General features: G+C 42.2%; 1 long non-coding RNA gene across 1 annotated transcript; it reads left to right on the plus strand.

The window, feature by feature from the left end:
* The first annotated feature begins 2,489 nt into the window (after window positions 1-2,489).
* On the plus strand, window positions 2,490-18,592 carry LOC130606493 (uncharacterized). Its single transcript, XR_008973982.1, has 4 exons — window positions 2,490-2,804; window positions 3,488-3,652; window positions 17,861-18,041; window positions 18,538-18,592. It is a non-coding gene; the product is annotated as an uncharacterized LOC130606493 (long non-coding RNA).
* The last annotated feature ends 316 nt before the right edge of the window (window positions 18,593-18,908 follow it).

Genomic DNA, 18,908 nt, shown 5'->3' on the forward strand with positions numbered 1-18,908 from the left:
TAACTGTTGCTTTGGGTCTTTAAAAATTTGACCTGAGTTTCTAAGGCACTTGGGCATTATTGAAGACATTCCCTTGGAGATGTATGAATTCTATTTCTGGCCAGCTTTGTATTTAATTATCAGATGGTGGTTAGAACATATATTACCATGACCTGGAAAAAGAGAATTGCATTAAGTAGTGATGGGGGCACTGGGGCTATTTTTCTTGCTGTATGCCAGAAGGTGTTTGAATAAATAGACAGCATATTTTCTTATTGTTCTTCATCTTGATTTATTACCATTCTTGAACATTCCCCCTTTGGAGAATCCAGTTACAGTTCTTTTTCCTCCAGAGCTGTACAGGGAGAGCCAGCTTTCTATGAGTGGTCTGTAAATATATGTCAGCAGATTGAATCACTTTTTTTCTTCTATTTGTTTGCAACAGATAAGACAAAGAGAGCTTACTCTGAAACACTCAGTTTTGGAAAGAGAAGGGGAACAAATTTAGGACAAAGACCACCCAAAATATTTTCAAGTTCAAGATTCCAGTGAAAACAAATACAACAAAAATTATGTGCTTCTGATTAGTTACATGTATTAGCTGGTATTGTTCCTCTTTCCAGGCCAAATGATTTATTGTTTTCTCTCACACAATGTTAAATGTAAATTGGAGATGTGTAAAATTACATTTGACTGCAGAGCACAGTGTGTACGCAGTGGGTAAGCAAAGTTAGCCCCATATGTTCTATACATTAAGAGTACATAGTTACAGTGTTATGGCAAGAAATGCCAGCTGTTAGGTCATGATATGAATGATTTGCAGATTGAGAGCTATCAAATGTATGAATCTGTGACAACTGCATAATGAACATATTGAAAAGATTGTGACATTAGTAGACCAGCTGTAGAGTGCCCAACTGCTCAGTTTTCCTTTTTGCTGCATAATAAAAGTGAGTTATATTCCTGACTTCAGAAAGAATAGGGTCAGATCTGCAAAATAAAGGAAACTTTGCAGGGGGAGGGATTGGCACCAAAATGCAGAGTGGGACCCCCAAGTCTTCTGCACACCCTCCTGCAAACCTGAACAACCTAGGCTTTTGCAGCTTCTGCTCTTGGCTCAGGGTTGAAAGGGTGATCAATGCCAGTTCTTTTCCTTCCCACGCTGTGTGTGTTGGGAAGGGGAGAGAGGGCAGCTCGGAGAACAGCTTGGCCAAGAAAAGCATTATGTTGCTTGGTTTGTGAATCCAGATTGGCCTTAGGATGTAGGGAAGTTTGCCTGTAGGAGTTAGGATGTAGCCTAGTTCATGAAAGGCTTCAGCCAGTTCCCACTGGAGTGAAAGTGGGGCTCTGCTGTGTGAAACAGACTTTCACACACTACTTGAAGCAATTCAAACAGGAAGAGGGCACATGGAAAAGTGAAATTCATTGCTCAGGATGCAGCTGTCACAGTTTAACTTCATTTTTCTCCCATATTTTAGCGCAAACCACTGTGACTACGACTGAGGCAGTCATCTTGTACCACCTATTCTTCTCTTTGTTTAACACTGAACATCAGGATTTCTTGGTCTAGTGTTATTGTGTGTGTGCATGCATACATACACATACATATGAAATTGTGTGTACATTTGTCAGTGGTAGCTGAGCAAGTCCTGCTGTTACAGCAGGACTGCACACCTGCATTTATGCAGAACGTTTACTGATTGATGACAGTTTTCAAAACATTTCTCTTTCCCATGTATTGGATTTGTGCTGTATGTATTTATTTATTATATAATTTGTGCCTCTTCCAATTCATTCTGTCTCATGTTTTCCTTACCAGTGTCAGTTGTAGTCAATTACTTGTGTAAAAAGATTGAGAACCTAATTTATGGCATGATGACATACAGTAGATACACTGCTCCCATTAGAACCTGATGAAACCTGTCCATTTGTCTTCTCAGTGTGCCAAGTCAAGTCACAGAGGGTAGACCTTTGACGAAGAAAGCATATTTTCTTACTTAGCTCCGTTCCTAACTAGCTCAACTTCTAGAAATAACATTGGTTGGCCAATGAAAATGCTTCTTTGATAGTGGTAGGAATTTAAGATAAAAAGCAGCTGGGTAAGTTTTTTTAGACGAAAGGAAACAACTTTGAACTCTGCAGACAATGTAGTTTAAACCCAAACAGATGTGGTTTAATCTTGGTTTTGATCCTCTTGTAGATTTTCTTTTAAAATGCGTGCATGTGCACAGAAATGATGACTTTCAGATGTCTCAACATAATTTGTTAAGAGTATCACCTTGGTGCGTAAATCTTCTGTGCCAAATACTTCACGTCTTTGAACATCGACTGAAAGGTACCAGAGAGAATTTATGTTGGTCTTTTGGTGCTATCCTGCAACTGCGTAATACGAACGTAAAGTCTGTAAAATGAGAAACTCAGATGTGTTTTTCTGGTTCCCAATAAATCTTTTTACCGTGAGGGCCTAAAGTAACTCCAAGACGGAAAAGACAATATCAGGCTTATCCAAATTAGCAAACCCCTTTGATCTGAGCCCAGCCCTGTCTTACTTTGATAGCTATTAGTTACATCTGGCATTTTCATATGCTAATTTCCCTCTCCCTTCCCCATATATTAATAGAAGTGGAAGTAAACATATAAACAAACTTCTTTTCAATAGATAATCAACTTTTGATATAAATGTGGTGGTGACACTGTCTTTCAGCATATGTTCCAATCACCATTAAACTTCAAAGCACTGTGCAATCAAGACCTGCTTCTTCCCTACAACCAAATCAGGGGATTGAATACAGGAGGGCTGGCTAGAGATGTGACTCTGCACAGATGTGAGCATCTCTTTCTCCCCATCCCCTTTCCTTACTCAAATCAGGGATGTGGGAAGGAAAAAAATCAGAGCTGCAGGAGGAAAAGAACAGGAAGCAGCCAGCATCAAGAACAACCTCTTTTCTGCTTGGCAGAAGTGAAGAGCACTTAGAAAAAAATAGTGATGCTACCATAAACTGAGGTTTGAAAGCTGAAGCAAGTCCCAGTGGTAGCTGAGGAGAAACTTACAGGTATTTTTGCAGATGGGTATGTAGTTTTAGCAAGTCTTATATTTAGCCTAAGGTCTCAAAAATATTTAGGCCTTTCACACACATTGAAACTAAGGAGAATTAGTCATTCAAATGTGTTTGTAGTATTTGAACCTTGCTGTGTTTTCCTTAAATCTCTGTTTCTGGGATGAAGATGTTATGTGACACTCAGCAAGGGAAGATTTTATTTTGCTTATCTTTAGGGTGGTAGGGAATATGTTGAATATGTAATGGAAATGTGTCATAAAAACAGACCAAGAAACAGACACCACCCCCACCACCACCACCCCCCCCCCCCCCCCCCCCCCCCCCCCCCCCCCCCCCAGTTCATTATCTTAAAACATACAAATTTTCTGATTTCTTTTGAGGAGGTTGATTTATGATTTTAGAAGAGAATGCAAATGCTGTGCGTTTCCCATGTCTTCATCATGTTGTAGTAAGTACTTCTACAAATGACCTTTACTGCTGAGCCTGAGAGAGCTCGAGGCTTGCCCTGTGCCTGGGATGTGTTGTGCCACCCTGTTGGCAGAGCTCTGAAATTAGCCAGGCTTTTCCTGCCTTACCTCCTCTAACACACTTGCTTCAAGTGCAGGGACCTGGAGGTAAGTCTTTTTAAAGCTAGAGATAAAGCCATCACATGATTTCTTATAAGATTAAAAACATAGCTTGTAATAGAATAAATACAGCCAGATATCCTGGCTTTTTACCATGACCTAAGCAACTGTTGTTTTAGCAGATAGCAGGAAGCTGTTAGTAACCTGTTCTCAGTGCCTGGTGGAAAAAAGGGTAAAGCTGCTGTAGATCTGACTTTTGAAGCTCATCTGGACTCATATGTTATTATCTATGTTGCCAGAGGAGGCACCTGCTACTGCTCAATTTCTTTACTAATCTTCAGGGTGGGAATGTATTTTGTCAATACTTCCATTTTCTTCTTATTTATTTGTTTCTCTATAAGTAGTAAGAGTTTATGGTACATAAATGGATTTATTTTAAGCGGCCTTTTAAAATGAATCTGCTGGTCCTTTTTTACAAAGATCTTTGCCTTATTGCTACACACGGTAGGAGTTATGAAAGGAAATACTCACCATAGAGAGCTGACAGTCCAGGCAACCAAATGGCACCAATTGCCTTCTGTGCATAGACATGAAAACACTTGGTGCATGGGATCTGGTGAAGAAAGCACTCCAGAGTCACTGAACAAGCTGGTACTATAGCTGTACTTTGTAAAGCATGGCCCTGTTTTGTGTGTGTGAGGCTGCCAACTACCCTTGAATCAGCAAGAGCTGGGTCTTGAAAAGGATATGGCTCTGTGCCTTGTGTGCATGAAAAGCATTGTGTTTAATAATCCTGTGTAGATCTAGTCATCCTTTTTACTTTCTGTACCTGCAAATATGAGAGCAGATGTGCAAAGCGCTGAAGATGTGTTGGGCTTTCTGACTTCCTGCTTATAGTCTGTTCATCCTGCGCAGCAGCAGTGTGTTGCGTTACGTACTTTTCACAGCATCTTCCTGAAGTGCCAAAACCCCAGTGAGTATCGTGCATCCCAAGTGGCAGCATCACACACCTGAGAGGCTACAGAGCTGTTGTGTGGGCCCCTCTGCTTGTGCTTTCATTTGAGCTCCATCACTCCACAAGCAGCACAGAACTGAAATGTTATTTTGGCATCCCCATGAAGGGCTGATTGACAGGCAGGTGGAAAAGGAGGCAGTAATGAATGGCAAGAGCAGTCATTTGCACAGATGACTACAGAAAACCCGTAATCAATTAATAATTTGCATGTTCAGAATAAAGATGAGTTGAGGAGTAAATTATTAGCTGCAGTCTAATAGCTCCAGCTAGATGATAGCAGATAATTTGCTATGCTTACATTAGCAAATAACTGAGGTAGTCAGCATACATCAAAATCCAAAACTGTTGCAGTGGAATCTGAAATGTACCTATTCAGCTTGAATAAACCTTCTCTATCGGTGTGCCTTTTAAAGAAAAAGATCTTTTCCATTAAAGAAAGTTTTTTGCCCACTATTTATCTTTTACAAAAGGTTCTTGTATTTGAGAAGAAGGAAAAGCCAGAACCCATCAGACATCCTCCCTCTTCTCTGCTCCCCCAAAAGGCAAAATAAAAACCTATAGTATTTGAATTTTGATAACCGCTCCCTGGAATTTTCCTAATGAGTTCTTTAAACCTCCTGTTATGTGTTTCATACATATATATGGTAAGGTGCCACTACACTTGACAGTTGCATCTGTAAAACATCCTGCCATGCCCGTCTTAAAAGTCTGGAATAAATCTTGAGTGGACATCAGTGAGACCATGCCTAGACCTTTCATTTTATTGGAGGTGGCCAAGTTCTGCAGCAACTGTTATCTAGTAGCACGAATACAACCAGTGGGGGTTTTCTATTAAAAGCTGTGTATAAATTGCAGGAGGTGTAATTTTATGGCAAGTGTGAAAAGTCAATGAATATATTTTAGGTGAGTAAGGAACAGGATTTTGAATAATGGATTTTCTTTTCCCATTTTTTTTTACATTTTCAGGGTGATTTCCCTTATTCTCCTGGTTTGGGGTAACTTAGTTTTGTGAGGCACACTGTAAAAGCATAAAAATTGGGATTTATGAAGTAATCTGAAGCATTTAACTATTAAGCAGCTGCTGACTCTATATGGCAACATTAAGTACATGAAGGAAGCCGCTTGGTCAGTGTTCTAAATGACATGCTTATGACTTGTAATTTATGCATCACATCCACTTAAAATTGGTGCTTTAAAGCTTGTCTCCTTGTATGCAGGCAGCACCTACCTTCTGCATTGGGTTCTTCAGTTTTTTAATTGTTACCCAATGTTATGATAGTGATACTCAGAGATGCTGGAATGGTTTGAGCAGCCAGATGGTGAGATTGGTGAATAAAATCCTGGGACTGGGATGCAATCATCCAGTGCTTTTCTGATAACAAGTATTTATCCTGCAATGCTTTGCTTTTAATTCAGCTGTTCCTTGCCAGCTAATCAGAGACAGCAGTAGACATCCTCTCTGCTATAATGGGCATCAGGAATTGCATTTCATGGGTGAATGTTTCTCTAGCAGAACTTTCCAGTCTCTGCCATGCCCTCAAGGAGCTTTGCTGCTGCAATATGTGGCCCAGACATCATGTTGTAGTCGCCTTAGGATAATTCTTGGCTGCATTGAGAGCTGAGCTTGCCATTACTCTTCATAACTGGTTAAAAAGTGTGTTTGTGTGTGTATATATACACACACGCATATATAAATGTATATATATATGCATCCTCATTTTCAGATGGATGATTATGTTACTGAGCCAGAAGTCCAGATTCATCCTTTTCCTACTTTTAATCATTCTGAAAGACATGAGCTTTAGTCCTCCTCATCCGTCATTTGCAGACTTCTTTCTCTTAGAAATGCTTTCTAGACTGTATTGGCATGGGTAGACTTGCTGCAACCTTGGAGATGCAAGCCATAGCAGGCCTGCTTATTTTTAAAGGTATGTAGCTGCCCTTTGTGTGTAAATGTTGAGGGAAGTTCTGTAATTTTATGGAATTGTTCTTGATTTGTATCACTGTTAGCTAAACAAGCAAGCTCGCCGTCTCACATCACCTTGTCTTCTTGTTGTGTGCTGGTTCACATTGCCTTGCATGACACATTTGGCCTGGGCATCATTCCTGCTGCTGGCTGATAGCACAGAGCACCTGGAAAACCGTCTCGCCAGGATCTTTGCAATCTCCACCATCCCTGGGTGACACAATGCTGGCACTGTGGGCTGCAGTCTCCTGCTGGGCTTCCCCAGCTTGAGGTGCTCAATGAATGGGCCCTGCAGGGGCTCGGCTGGGCCGGTGTCTGTTCCTGGAAACCTGGCTTGCTCCAGTGGATAGCTGCAGTGGGGCTGGAGGACTTGTGTGTGTCCAGTGCAGCTGTGCTATTGGTAAAATGGGAGAGGAAGAGCAGTGTTACAGGAACAGTATTTCCTGTGCTTAGGAGTCAGCTTGCAGCTGCAGGGATTTGTAAATTTAAAGGCCTTTGATGATGATGGTGTTAGATTGAGTTAGAGAGCAAGTCTGAGAGGCCTGCTTGGTAATGGCCATGTGTTTGCATGCTTCTTTGTGGTGCATTTTATGCTGTGTATGAGATGTTGTTTCTCTCTTATTTCCTACTTGTTGGTAAAAATATTTTTTGACAGGAAGCTATAAAAGAGGTTCAGGATGTACAATTGGTTTTAGCTCAGGTTTTTCTTATGATTCAGACAAGTTTGGAAGTAAAGTAAGATTTTAATAAGCTTCTAAGCGACTTAGGAGACTAAATGGTGTTCTGATAGTCACTGCATCTCGTTTTAGGGTGCTGCTTATGCCACGTACTCCCACTGCAATCAGCAGAGCAGTCACTGTGAAACTATCTTCTTCATGAGTGCTGTCACAGTGTATATGTGCAAGATACATTTCCCTGCTCTCTGATATTTAGTATTTAATGGTTTATTATCTTACCAGATTGACAAGAATGTCATACTCTGGAAAGGTTTGTTCCAGATGTTAAAGCAATGAAGTTTTATTGTTTTACTTTTAGTGGTAACATTTGACACGATTTTATGTTGTGCTAAGGAATGCCAAGGAATTACTTGCTGCCATGGTGATAATATTTGTGAAAATGCTAATAATATTATATATAATCCAATAGGCTTCATGATGTTTCTTTCTCTCTATGGAAACTATGGGATTTTTTTCCTATACTCAAATTTGTTTTTCTAGAAATATGTAGTCAAAATTGTTTGTAGTTACACTGCTATGGGTCCTAGTTGATGTTTTAAATAGCAGATGTTCCAACACACCTCTGGAGGTACAGGTGTAAACCCACTTACCACCTTTGCATGAACACAGTTGTTTCTAGGGCAACAACACAGATCCATTTTGCTGTTGGAAACTTTGAACACACGACATACTTTGGATGTAAATGTGCTTAGTGACAAAGATCTGGAGTCTCTTAGTCCACAACTGTCCCCTAGGGACAATGCTAGTATTCCATTTTGGAGGGACATGAGGAGTAAGTGTAGAGAGGGTGCACTCATTTCTCTGCACTAGGAGGGCCACACAGCTCAGGACCCAGAGTTAACTCAAAACCAGTAAAAGGTAGGGTTAAATATCCAGAGATTTGAGATGCAGCCCTACAGCACTGGGCTCAGTTTCTGGTCTCCCAGTCTTGTGACATAACCGCTGGAAACAGTGCTGCCTGACTGTGGGGAAGTTAATTCAATTGGTTACAGTCAACATGTTTTTTAAAAGCAGCAAAAGGTTAAATCATAAAGTGTTGGGAGACCATCAAAGTGGATTTTAGGGGAAACAGAGGAGTCTAAATGCAATGGGGTGAGAGTCACTGAGGACTCAAAAACAGAGCCAAGGCTTCTCACAGGAGCCCTGCCTCACAGCCAGCTGCTATGTGGCAACAGTCACTTAGCGTGAAGGAACATCAAATCATGTTCATTAGGCTGGAGCATGAACTCAGGCACTCTTCCACTTGCTTGTCCTGTGATTAGTGAGTGTAATTAGAAAGTCTGTGCTCACTGGAAGGAAACCGCTTTGGCCTGTGCTCTGGTATGGATTAAACGGCAAACCAAAACATCATCATGTTTTGACTAATTGCTGTTGAAACTTTTCAGCAAAATGTCAAAACTTGAAGCGAGGCCACATCTGAAAATGAAAGTACAGTAAGTACATGGCTGGTATTTAAAAAAACATCAAATTGGATGGATAGATCTAAGGGAAAATAAATTGCCTGGGCTCCATCAAATGAAATTCAAGTTCCATATATTTAAAGACATGTGGACTGTATTTGGAAACATCCTATACAAAGGCCTCACAGCAAAAATGGAAAAGATGTGGCTGCAGATAAGCAGTCATGTTGAGAATAGAGCGTAGATCATGGATCAAGCATGAAGAAGGAAAACTAAAGGCAGGATCAAGTGTTTGATATACTTTAGTAGGTTTCAGAGATCTTGTGGAGTATTTCTTCCCAAACTTGGTGAAGGAATGGTTCCTGTCAGCCTCCATGGACTTTAATTCAGAACTACACTGGAGGATTATGGGAGAGGTGGTTGTAATTCTCAGATTCTGCTAATTCAGAGATTCCAGAGCTGACTGTCAGCAAAAGATACCTGGGCAACATTTTCTGGTTGCAGTAGTGAGTCAGGCAGTTAAAAGTCTTGAGTTTTGATTGCCAGCTGGAGTGGAGACACGATACTTCCTCTTACTGGTCTGCGTAGATGGTATATGGTGGTACATACCCTAAACCAAAGCTCTGATTTTGGTTGGTCTCTCTGCAGATCAGGCTTTCAAAAGCTAATCAGGACCCTACAAATGAAGGCAGAAACATAGTGGTTTTGAAAATATATACCCTACTTGGGTACTAGGTGGGTACCAGAGTTTATCGTGGGCAGTTGTATTGTACCTTATTAAAGACTAGTGAAACAGCCTTAAGTATAACCAACAGTTTAATGTGAAACAATTGGAGGGAATTGTGATTGACTGTCTGCTGGAGACAGGGAAGGGCATTTCAAATGGTCTTTTCTGCTGAAGGCTGGTCTCTGGGGATGCTCTCTGTTAGCCCTTTGTTCACAGTCCTCTTCTCCAATATCTCCCATGACGGCTGGTATTTTTCATTCCTCTGCTTTACACCTGTTTTGTGTTAACAACCAGCAAAAGCTGAAGCGTGACAAAGAGAATTTGTCATATTATTGTGGCTCTGACACAGCTGGGGTGGGATGCTGATCAATCATGTACGGGTGGCTGGCTCATCAGGTAGCACAGTCCATGCACACAGATCTTGTTGCTGAAAGCAAGTCAAAATCATCATTGATTTGCAGGTGGATTAAGGGATGTAATAGCATTGCCTTGCTGAAAGCTAGAATGTGGTCCATTAGCAAATGTGGTTGGATGGTTTCAGTGGGCTTTTTTCAATGTCTCTGTTCCTTTTGTTTTTATAACTTGAGGAAGGGAAGAACATTTTGGGTACCACTTGGGACTTTCACTTAGATTTAGGTCAGGAAGTAGGCACTGTTGTAAAACAAGGTTGCACTGGTCACAGTATTTCCAAAGGAGGATATTCCCAAACAAACAGAAACAGTTCCTGCTGCTTGTTTCGTCCTTAAAAAGCATATTTTCTTAAAGACTTCATCCAGTACTACCCATCAGATAAGAGCTGACCCTGCTCATGCTGATATTGTCTGCAAATTACATCATTTTAATAATACTGTATACAGTACTTGTGTTTCTCACAAATGAACTGTTGTCACTGGATGACTGAAAAGCAAATAGGAAATGTAAGGGAAGGACTCAGTGCCAGTTTAGTTTTATTTATAAGTCAGCAGGATTTCCATCTGATGTGAATTACATCCTACGCTTTATATGTCTTTGTTCTAAACTAGCAGCACTAAAAAAGTTTGGTTTTGGCAGATTCTTATCTTATTTTTGTCCGCGTGCATTGTAGTCTTCCATTTAATGAAGGAAACCTAGAAGGATTTAAAGAAAATTGTTTAAAAGGGAATAAATAATGTTCATGAGTTGCCTTCTGTCCTGCAGAGGACAGGTCCTGCAAATGCCAAAATTCCAGGCCAGCTCTCAGAAGTAACTTATGAGCATCACAGCCTGCTTTGCAAATCAGTTCTGCAGCAACTGAAAATGGGAGCAACAAGAATGGGAACTGCTGTAGTAAGGGACAGAACAGGTATTTGGAGGTTTTTGCTTCAGAAGCAGTGGTGTGCATTGGGCTGTGCTGCTGAATTTGAGTCACAGCTGAGCATTTGTTGCACTGTTTAAATTACATCAGTGGCACTTACCAAGTTTTAGTGTTTTTACCCATCTACCCGAACACTTGTACTTTGAAAGTGATAGACTTCTGAAACCTTTTTGTTGCCATCTGTGTTCAAGTCCTACATATTCTTCCTGGTACAAATCAGAAAGAGTACTTCAAATCTTAACCACTTTATCATGTTCAGAATACAGAATATCAGCAACTGATTCCGAGCTGGGAAAAAACTTGAAATGTTAATAACTGTCACAGAATACAAGGGTCACAATGCCTTATAGAGAGCTGAAACCCCAGTGCTGTGACCCCTGTAGCTGCATGCCAAGCTCCTTGGGTACACTGAGTTTCTGTGAGCCACTCCCCAAAAGGAGAGGTGCTGGGTAGTGGATCCCCAGGTCTGCTTGGCATGGGGATGTGCTCAGCTGGTGGGTACAATGAGATAATTGCCTGCAGGTGCTGAGGCTCACAGCTGCAGGGGATGATTAGGAGCTGGCCCAGCCACCACTGGTGCTTTCTGGAGCTGTATGGTTGCAGTGTGAGCTGCTTGGGGGTTTCTTTGTCCTGTTGGAGGGTGCTGTAAAAGTGTAATGCTTATTTCTGCCTCCAGTATGGCAGGGTTATTTTCTTCCTGGATGCTGCCCATGTTTTTGTCCGTGTGGCTAGGTGAGTACAAGGCTTTTGTGTGTGGTGGGTGCTGTGTGTGCAGGCTGCTTTGGGGTTTATAGGTGCTAGTGTGAGAGTGACTGTGGCTTTGTTTTAAGATGAAAAAGGCCTCAGATGGCTTCAAGTGTTAATTCTACTGTAAGCCTAGCTTTGACTTCAGTTGTGCAGAATATATTCTTACAGATCTGGGAGAGATAAGCTTACTAATTAATGTTTAAGTACCCACCTCCACGAGTACTCTGAAATTGCTCTTTCAGCACAGGCTGAGTAATTCCAGGATTCAGTATCTGAAGGCCTTCCAGCTCTATTAGTAATAATACTAACAGGGGCTCTTTCCTTTCTTTGACAGGTAATTAAAGGTGAAATTTCTGAGATTAGAGTTGAGAATCTCTTATTAGTGCAGCCTGAAATCTGACTGTTCTTGGTCTTAAGCTGGTGCAGGTTTTTTTTTGGGGGGGAAATACCTTTTCTATTCAGTGGAAACTACTGTTTTTCTCTGGGGAAAATGGGAATAATTTTCTTTTTGTGCTGAACTGATCTGGAGTGTTTGAGCCCTAAACACAATCAGAAAGCATTTAACATCTAATCTCTATAAAAACATAATTATCAGCTTTAGAGTAGTATTTCATGCTACCCAGGTGGATGGTGATGTAAACGGAAAGGACTGGTCCAGAAGAATGGGGGATTTATTTAAAACGGTTTTAGATTTAGCACTATTAAATATGGCTCTCTGTCCCACTGCAGTGCTCGGGGGTGCTCACAGCTGGCTCGTTTGGAGGCAGTGCGGACAAGAAGGGCTTGTGTTCACTCTTTAATGATTTCTCACCAGAGATGTGGACCCTGGAGAACTGGAGAGGAGCTGTAACTTGCTGTGATTTTTCTGGAAAATCAAATAGTGTGGCTGTAGGGAAGTACTGAATAGTGTGGCTGTAGGGAGGTACTGAATAGTTTGTTTTGGACCAAAAGGTTTTCTCATCCTGTCCCAGCCCATCTCATCCTGTGGTGTCTTATCTCCCAAACAGCCCGTCTCCCTCCAATCCTTCTGGCCCCATGCAACACAATTAGTTGATATCAAATCTGCAGGCTTCTCTTATCTCTTGCTGTGTCCCCTTCTCTCCCTCCATCCTCTTGCCACGCTTTTTCCACACCGCTGCAGAAGACCCTGCCAAGGGAGGGAGCCGTAATCCCTCTGAGTGGTGGGTCTGGAGGCAAAGGACCCTGAGGCTCTTACTTCTTGGGGACAAGTCTTGATCAATGTTATTGCAGTTGGTTAAGGAAACAGGTCAGGTCTCGGTTCATGGGTTTGGAATTGTGTTTGCAAGGAGCAGTATTTGGGTATATTGTCTGTTACAATTACTGGTGTCATCTGGACAGATGATCTTAGGTGTGACCTTGAACTTTAGCCCGTTGGGAGGGAGCAGAATTCAGTGAAAAATGATGCACTTGGAGGCAGTGCTTGGATTTAAGACCAAAGGGGTTATGGAAGTGCAAGTATTTAACTGGAGTTTCTTCTGTAGAAGAGGGAGGCAGAATGATAGAAGTGTGGACCACAGACTTTGTTATTTTCCTGAAGTGTAAGGGAATACAGGTTGTCATTATCACTTGTCAATCCTGAGTTGATAAGGCTTGGAAAAAATGTTACTAGCTAAAATGCATCTCTTTATCCAACACACTCAGGTGGCTTTCTCGGAATGACATGCAGAACTGAGTAACACTGTGTATGTCTTATTGAGAGAAATCTAAAGAACCACACCTGGAAATCTGGACGATCCATCAGTGGAGGAAAAATCTATTCTTTGGTTTGCTGGTATTCTTGGATTTAATTGTTACAAAGAGTAATAAGCAGTGCAAAACCTGCTTCTGCTTCTCCGCTCTTGGCTGAGAAGCAAGAGCTGTGGCATGCAAAGATTAGAGCTTGCAAATGTATTGAAATCGAAAAGATATTCTGTCCAGACCTGAAGAAACATTTGGCTGCATTTAGCAATTTCTGCATTCTTTAGCATGACCACACAAGCTATCCTGTCACTTAAACTCTGAGCGTGGAGCTGGGACCCTGCTACTGCTGTACCTGAAACAGAGGGTGCTATAAATAGAAAGACACTGCTGTTATTCTGGTGGCCAACACCAATGTAAACATGGGAGGTGTAGACAAGAAGATGATAAGGTACCAGGAAGCCTTTTCAAATTGAAATGCCACGATACTTTTGCCTGCTAGCTATGCTGTGTGTACAGCTAATGAGAATTCAGTCCTGTCTACTTTCAGCCCAATTAGGGAGACAGGGGTAGAACAGATGGTCGGAGCTCAGGTGTGCCACAGGCAGAAGGAGCAGGGGACAGGGGATGAAGCCAGGCAGTACTGGTGTTGATGGCACCCAGTTGAGAGCAGCTGGGTGTGGGTACATGTGAGTGTCAGGGCTCTGGAGGAGCATGAAGTTTGGGAGAGGGTTTCTGACCTGTGTTTACAGCTTGCTGTGACATGCTGTTATGGGTGCTCTGCTCTGTGAGAACAGAGCAGTGACAACTGTGTTATTCTGGCTCAAATACTGCTGATCCTAAGAGCGTCTTGGCATCATTGTTGTTATTGCTGTTATTCTGTTATTTCCTCCCTGTGGCTCTGTGACAGCAAACTTCTGTCATGCAGCTTTTCAGTGTGGGAACCATCTTCTCAACTAGAGCAAGTAGGGAGGAGCGAACACAGTGCTGCCACAGCGGGGTTCTGCTGCTTGCAGTCTCTCAAAACCATGATATGTAATGCAGTAAGAACTTACAGAAAGCTTGGTGAAGGCGGAGAGGAGCTTTCCTGTTCCTTTGTTGTTGACCTCTGTCAGGAAGCTCACAAGCACTTGAGCTAGGCTGGCTCCCTGGTATCTCCTGCGCAAGCCATGGCTTTTCCTCCAGGCCTCTCCCACCTGAAACGTGCTCTTTTCTGGGTCTGCTGTTTTCCTTGCACTTCAAGGTGCTGACTCTTCCTAGTTTGTTTGCTGCTCTTCTCCAGCTTTGGTCCCTTTTTAGTGCAAGAATCCTCCCCGTGTGAGAGGAGTTAACAGCAGCATTGTACAACTGCCACACAGTTTGGTTTCTTGTGTTCTTGTTAAAGAGGAGACACAGGCTTGTAAATATTCATCTCTGAGGTATGATTATGCCTTAGACCACAGTGACTACAGACATCTTCCTGTAATATATTTTGTCTGGGCTAGGTTGATTAATGAAGCTGGAAGCATGAGAAGGAAAACTCTGGGCAACTCCGATGCTGCACTTAAAATATCCCATGTAAATTAATATTTATGAAGCATGTTGTCTGCTTTAAATTTAGGCCCAGGGGAGAAAATATGCTGATATATATGAGTAGTCTGATTTCCTTCCCAAGCTCAGCAAGACTCTGTGCCAGAAAAGGGCAGCAAGAAGCTTTGAACAAAGAAAATGGAGCCTTAATGTTTCTAGCTGTTGAATGAAAGATCTGGGCCGTGACAGAAATGACGGAAGGACGGACTATCGGCTTCTCGGAAGCCCTTCAGCATTTCCTAATCCTGTCCCTTTAAGAAGTGCTGTGTTGATGTAATGAGTTCTTGAGGTAATGACCCTTTAATAAATTTAGGGGAAACATGACCACCCTGATGAGCTGTACTTTATTTTCAGAAGCAGTTATGATTACTGATGTGTTGCAATTGCTCAGTTCTGTGGCCAAGGTAGTGCAGGCCTGCTACAACGCCAGTAATTTTAGTGTTAGGCCTCACAATTTGTTTCTCATTTGAGGCAATTTGGTAACTGAACCACGGGTAAACATACTGATGCATATCTTCCTAGTGGAATCAATGACCCAGTAGCTTCAGTGCAAAGACCGTGAGATCCTCTATCTGATACTGGCTATTGGGCTGGGAAAGGGCATGCTGTGAGCACTGAGGAGGCCAAGGCACGCCGTTATGTTGGTGCTGGGACTATGGTCGATGGCCCTGCTTCTGCAGTGTCCCATTGTCCATCCCTGTTAGCCGTACTGACTGATGTGTCCCTGCGGCTGTGCAGCCTGAAAACCTGAACTGAAAAAAGCTGCTCTTGTTTGTTAGTGTTGTTTTCCTTTTTCCCCTGGTTGGATCGCTTTGGAGGTCCTGTTTGCCGTGAGAATTTATGTAAGAATTTCAAGTAAGAATTCATGTGGGAAAAATCCCCTCAGAAGCTGTGTAACGTATTTGTGGGGGAACCTATGCAGCAGCCTCAGGCTCAAGGAGAAGTGCAGTGGAGCATGTTCTCTCTTAATTTGCTTGAGTCACTCTGCAGAAACTTTTCAGTGAAGTGCTGTTGAGCTACAAATACCGCTAAACTTCAGTTCTAAAACTGGCCCCTGCATCATTATTTGAAGATGTTTGCTACTTCTGTGATCAATATGAGCTGTATTTCTCATGAGCCTCCATGCTCTCAGAACTGAGTGTGGTGCTGGGTTGTGTATTTCGTTGTCAGTCTCCTTTAACTCATTTTGTGTTCTCCAGCATTAATCTTTTCTTGTCAATGTTTACTGAATCTAATCCAGCACAGCTTCTGGAAAATAAAACAATTGTTTAAATTGATGGGTTTGAACAAAACAAATCATAAATGAGTACATAAGCTTTGAAACCTCTTTTCATCTGGGAAGTTGGGTTTATTTATCCCTGGAATGTGATTATGGAGCACAGATTAGAGATCTGCAAGAAGACCGTGCCACCTGCAGGTGCTGGTAAGGGGTGCATTTCTGCATTCCCCAGCAGTGTCCGGTGCTGGAAAACCTGCAGAGCTGCTTCTCGCTCTGGTCTGCAGGGGGTCAAAATAAACGTGCTCAGTTTTCTTCCATGCTTCAGTGAGAGGAAGGCATGGAATATAATAGAGATGGTTCTTCTAGAATCCCCATATTAATCAGTCTTGACTGAGTGTAATTAAAATGGCTCAGATGATGTGGGGTCATCAGAGAGTAGCTTTTCCTTCTTGTTGCCTTCACAGAAAACAGCCTGTGCAGCTCTAGGCCTGAGGTCCCCCATGGCCAGAACCCTGATGCTTTGTTGTATTGGCTTATGTATTAACTGATGTTCTTCTATTACTAGGAGGCTGATGTCTTGCAGTTAGGCTGGGAGGTAGAAAGATGAAGCTGTATTTCTGCTAAGGGTGCACTGGTACATAGCTCAGTGAAGCCAGTCAGATTTCTTACTGCTCACTGTCAAATTTTCAGCTATCTGGGACTACACTCAGTCTGAACCCAAATGCGTCAGGTTGCAAAACCAGCACAGTGGTGTTGTTGGAAGCCAAGCTGCCTTTCAAGCTTGAAGCCTCTTACAAATAAATGTTGAAAACACTGGAAAAGAGCATGGATGGGAAATGATATAAGGAGAACAAAACAAAGTAATGGAAGACAGCATGTGTTGCTAATTACCTGCCACTCTGATTTCTGAAGTCATTTTTCATCCATGAGCTACGTGGTCAAATACAGCAGCAAACTAGGAGTGTATGTTCTAGCTTGTGGGCATGTTAAATACTGGAATTGACATTATGTCATTGCTGTTACAGGTCTTCTATTTAGAATCGTTTTGCTGTAGCTTGGGGAGTGCTGCTGGAGCTGGGTAGTTCATCATAAGTTGTAATTGCATAAAGATGATCTGCAGTAGCTCCCCAGACTCTATTTCCACTTGTAATTGGCAGATGAAAGAAGACTCTGAACAATTATCTGATATTAATTATATCAAAGACTTTTTGGATTCTCCTTGTCTTAAAAGTCTCAATTTTTGACATGACCAGAGAGCTTTGTGCGGGGCAAGGGGGAGCGAGAGGGTAATTCTTTCAGCAGCCTTAGTCAGAAGCTGACCTGTGCACCAGCCATCATAGAGCATCCTTCAGGAGCTTTAGCTCTGGCAGTCTCGTGATCTCCATATATCCCAGTGGTGTATTAGGTCAGCAATTATCTGGGCCTGAAGGTTGACACTGGACTTTCTGGAGGAGAAAGCACAGGGCTTAGAGCTGAGCTCAGTGTGCCCTGCTAGGTGTTCACAGACTTCAGTGTAGTCCTGCCTGCTTATACCTGTAAGAAAATGTCATCTTTTCATTTAAACATTTTATGCAGAGTGGGCTGAAAACTAATAGCAGGTACTGAAAATTCAACCCCTGAAACAAAGTAGTGGTTCCATACCTACTGCAACGAAAGAGGAACGTTCCACAACTAAGACTTTTATTGGATAATATATGCTGTGAGGAGAAGGGAGATGTGGTGTTGGTATGAACACCTCAAGTATGCCCAAAACTTTGCATCCTAATTTTGCAGAAAAAGTATTTATAAAGTTATAGCTACTTTTGTGGGTAAGACTGGACAGTAATGCAAACCTTGTTTTGGCAGCATGCTTTCATAATGTCTGAGAACGTTAAGGAGGAGAAATTCTAACATAACCATGCCCTGATAGTACACCTCCTCTTGCTCTTGGCCATCCTGTCTGCTGTTAGAGCTGTGTGTGCTGGGAGGCAGTGAAGAGTTCTGTTAATTCCAGAGAAATTCTGGATCAGATAGGTCTCTGTTGGAGGTATGTTATGAGTAAAATGTGCTTTTTATCTGCTGGGCTTGTGTGGACTGTTCTTGTACTCTGACAGTCCTGATTTCTTTTTTAACTTGCCCTCTCTGATGTCTAGTTTTGTAGCAGCTGTGTTACAGAATGGCATGGGAAAATGTGAATTAATAGTCCCTATGCTAAGGAACTAATCTGCAGTCTGTGAAGGCCAAAGAATGATTTCTGTCTTGTTCCAGAGGGTATAAAGCCTGCGGGAGGGTATCGGTTGTTTTATGTAAACCTGGAGTAAGCCTGCAGCCAAAAATGGACACTAATGGATGGAAGTTACAAACTGAGTTTTCTTGGATTTTTTTCACCCTATGGTTCAGTCTGTAGCAAATGTAAGGACAGAGCTGGTGCTTCAGCCTCACAGCATGAGGGGCATCAAATTTAGTTGCTTTCATTTCTTGATCCCAATTTTCATGAATGCTATCAGCATGTAGTATATTTGCCACCTCTACTTCTCCTTCAGGTTTACTGGAATCAAGGCAGAGGCTTGCATGCTAGTGGAAGAGGACAGAGAGATGCACAATGTGTTCAAATATAAACCTTGTTTTCACAGGAATCCAGGCAGGGAAAGTAGCAGTCAAATATAAATGCATACGTCACTTGCATTGCTTCTGCTTGATCAAGCATCCCAGTGTCTGTGGGACTTCAGAGGGAAGCTGTCCACTGAGGGTAGCATGAATAATGGCCCTCGCACCTTTTTCTAGAGGGGTAATAATATGCAATATTTATTGTATTTGCTTGAATGCTCAAAGCTTGTTTTGCCTGACTGCTATACCCGGCCTGGCCCCTGGAGGGCACCAACAGCCAACAGTACATCTTTTTTCACTTCCCAGC

Source organism: Pezoporus wallicus, unplaced genomic scaffold (assembly GCF_028554395.1).
Source record: "Pezoporus wallicus isolate ANWC-B61680 ecotype Strahan unplaced genomic scaffold, APGP_CSIRO_Pwel_v1 contig_7073, whole genome shotgun sequence".
Taxonomy (NCBI): domain Eukaryota; kingdom Metazoa; phylum Chordata; class Aves; order Psittaciformes; family Psittacidae; genus Pezoporus; species Pezoporus wallicus.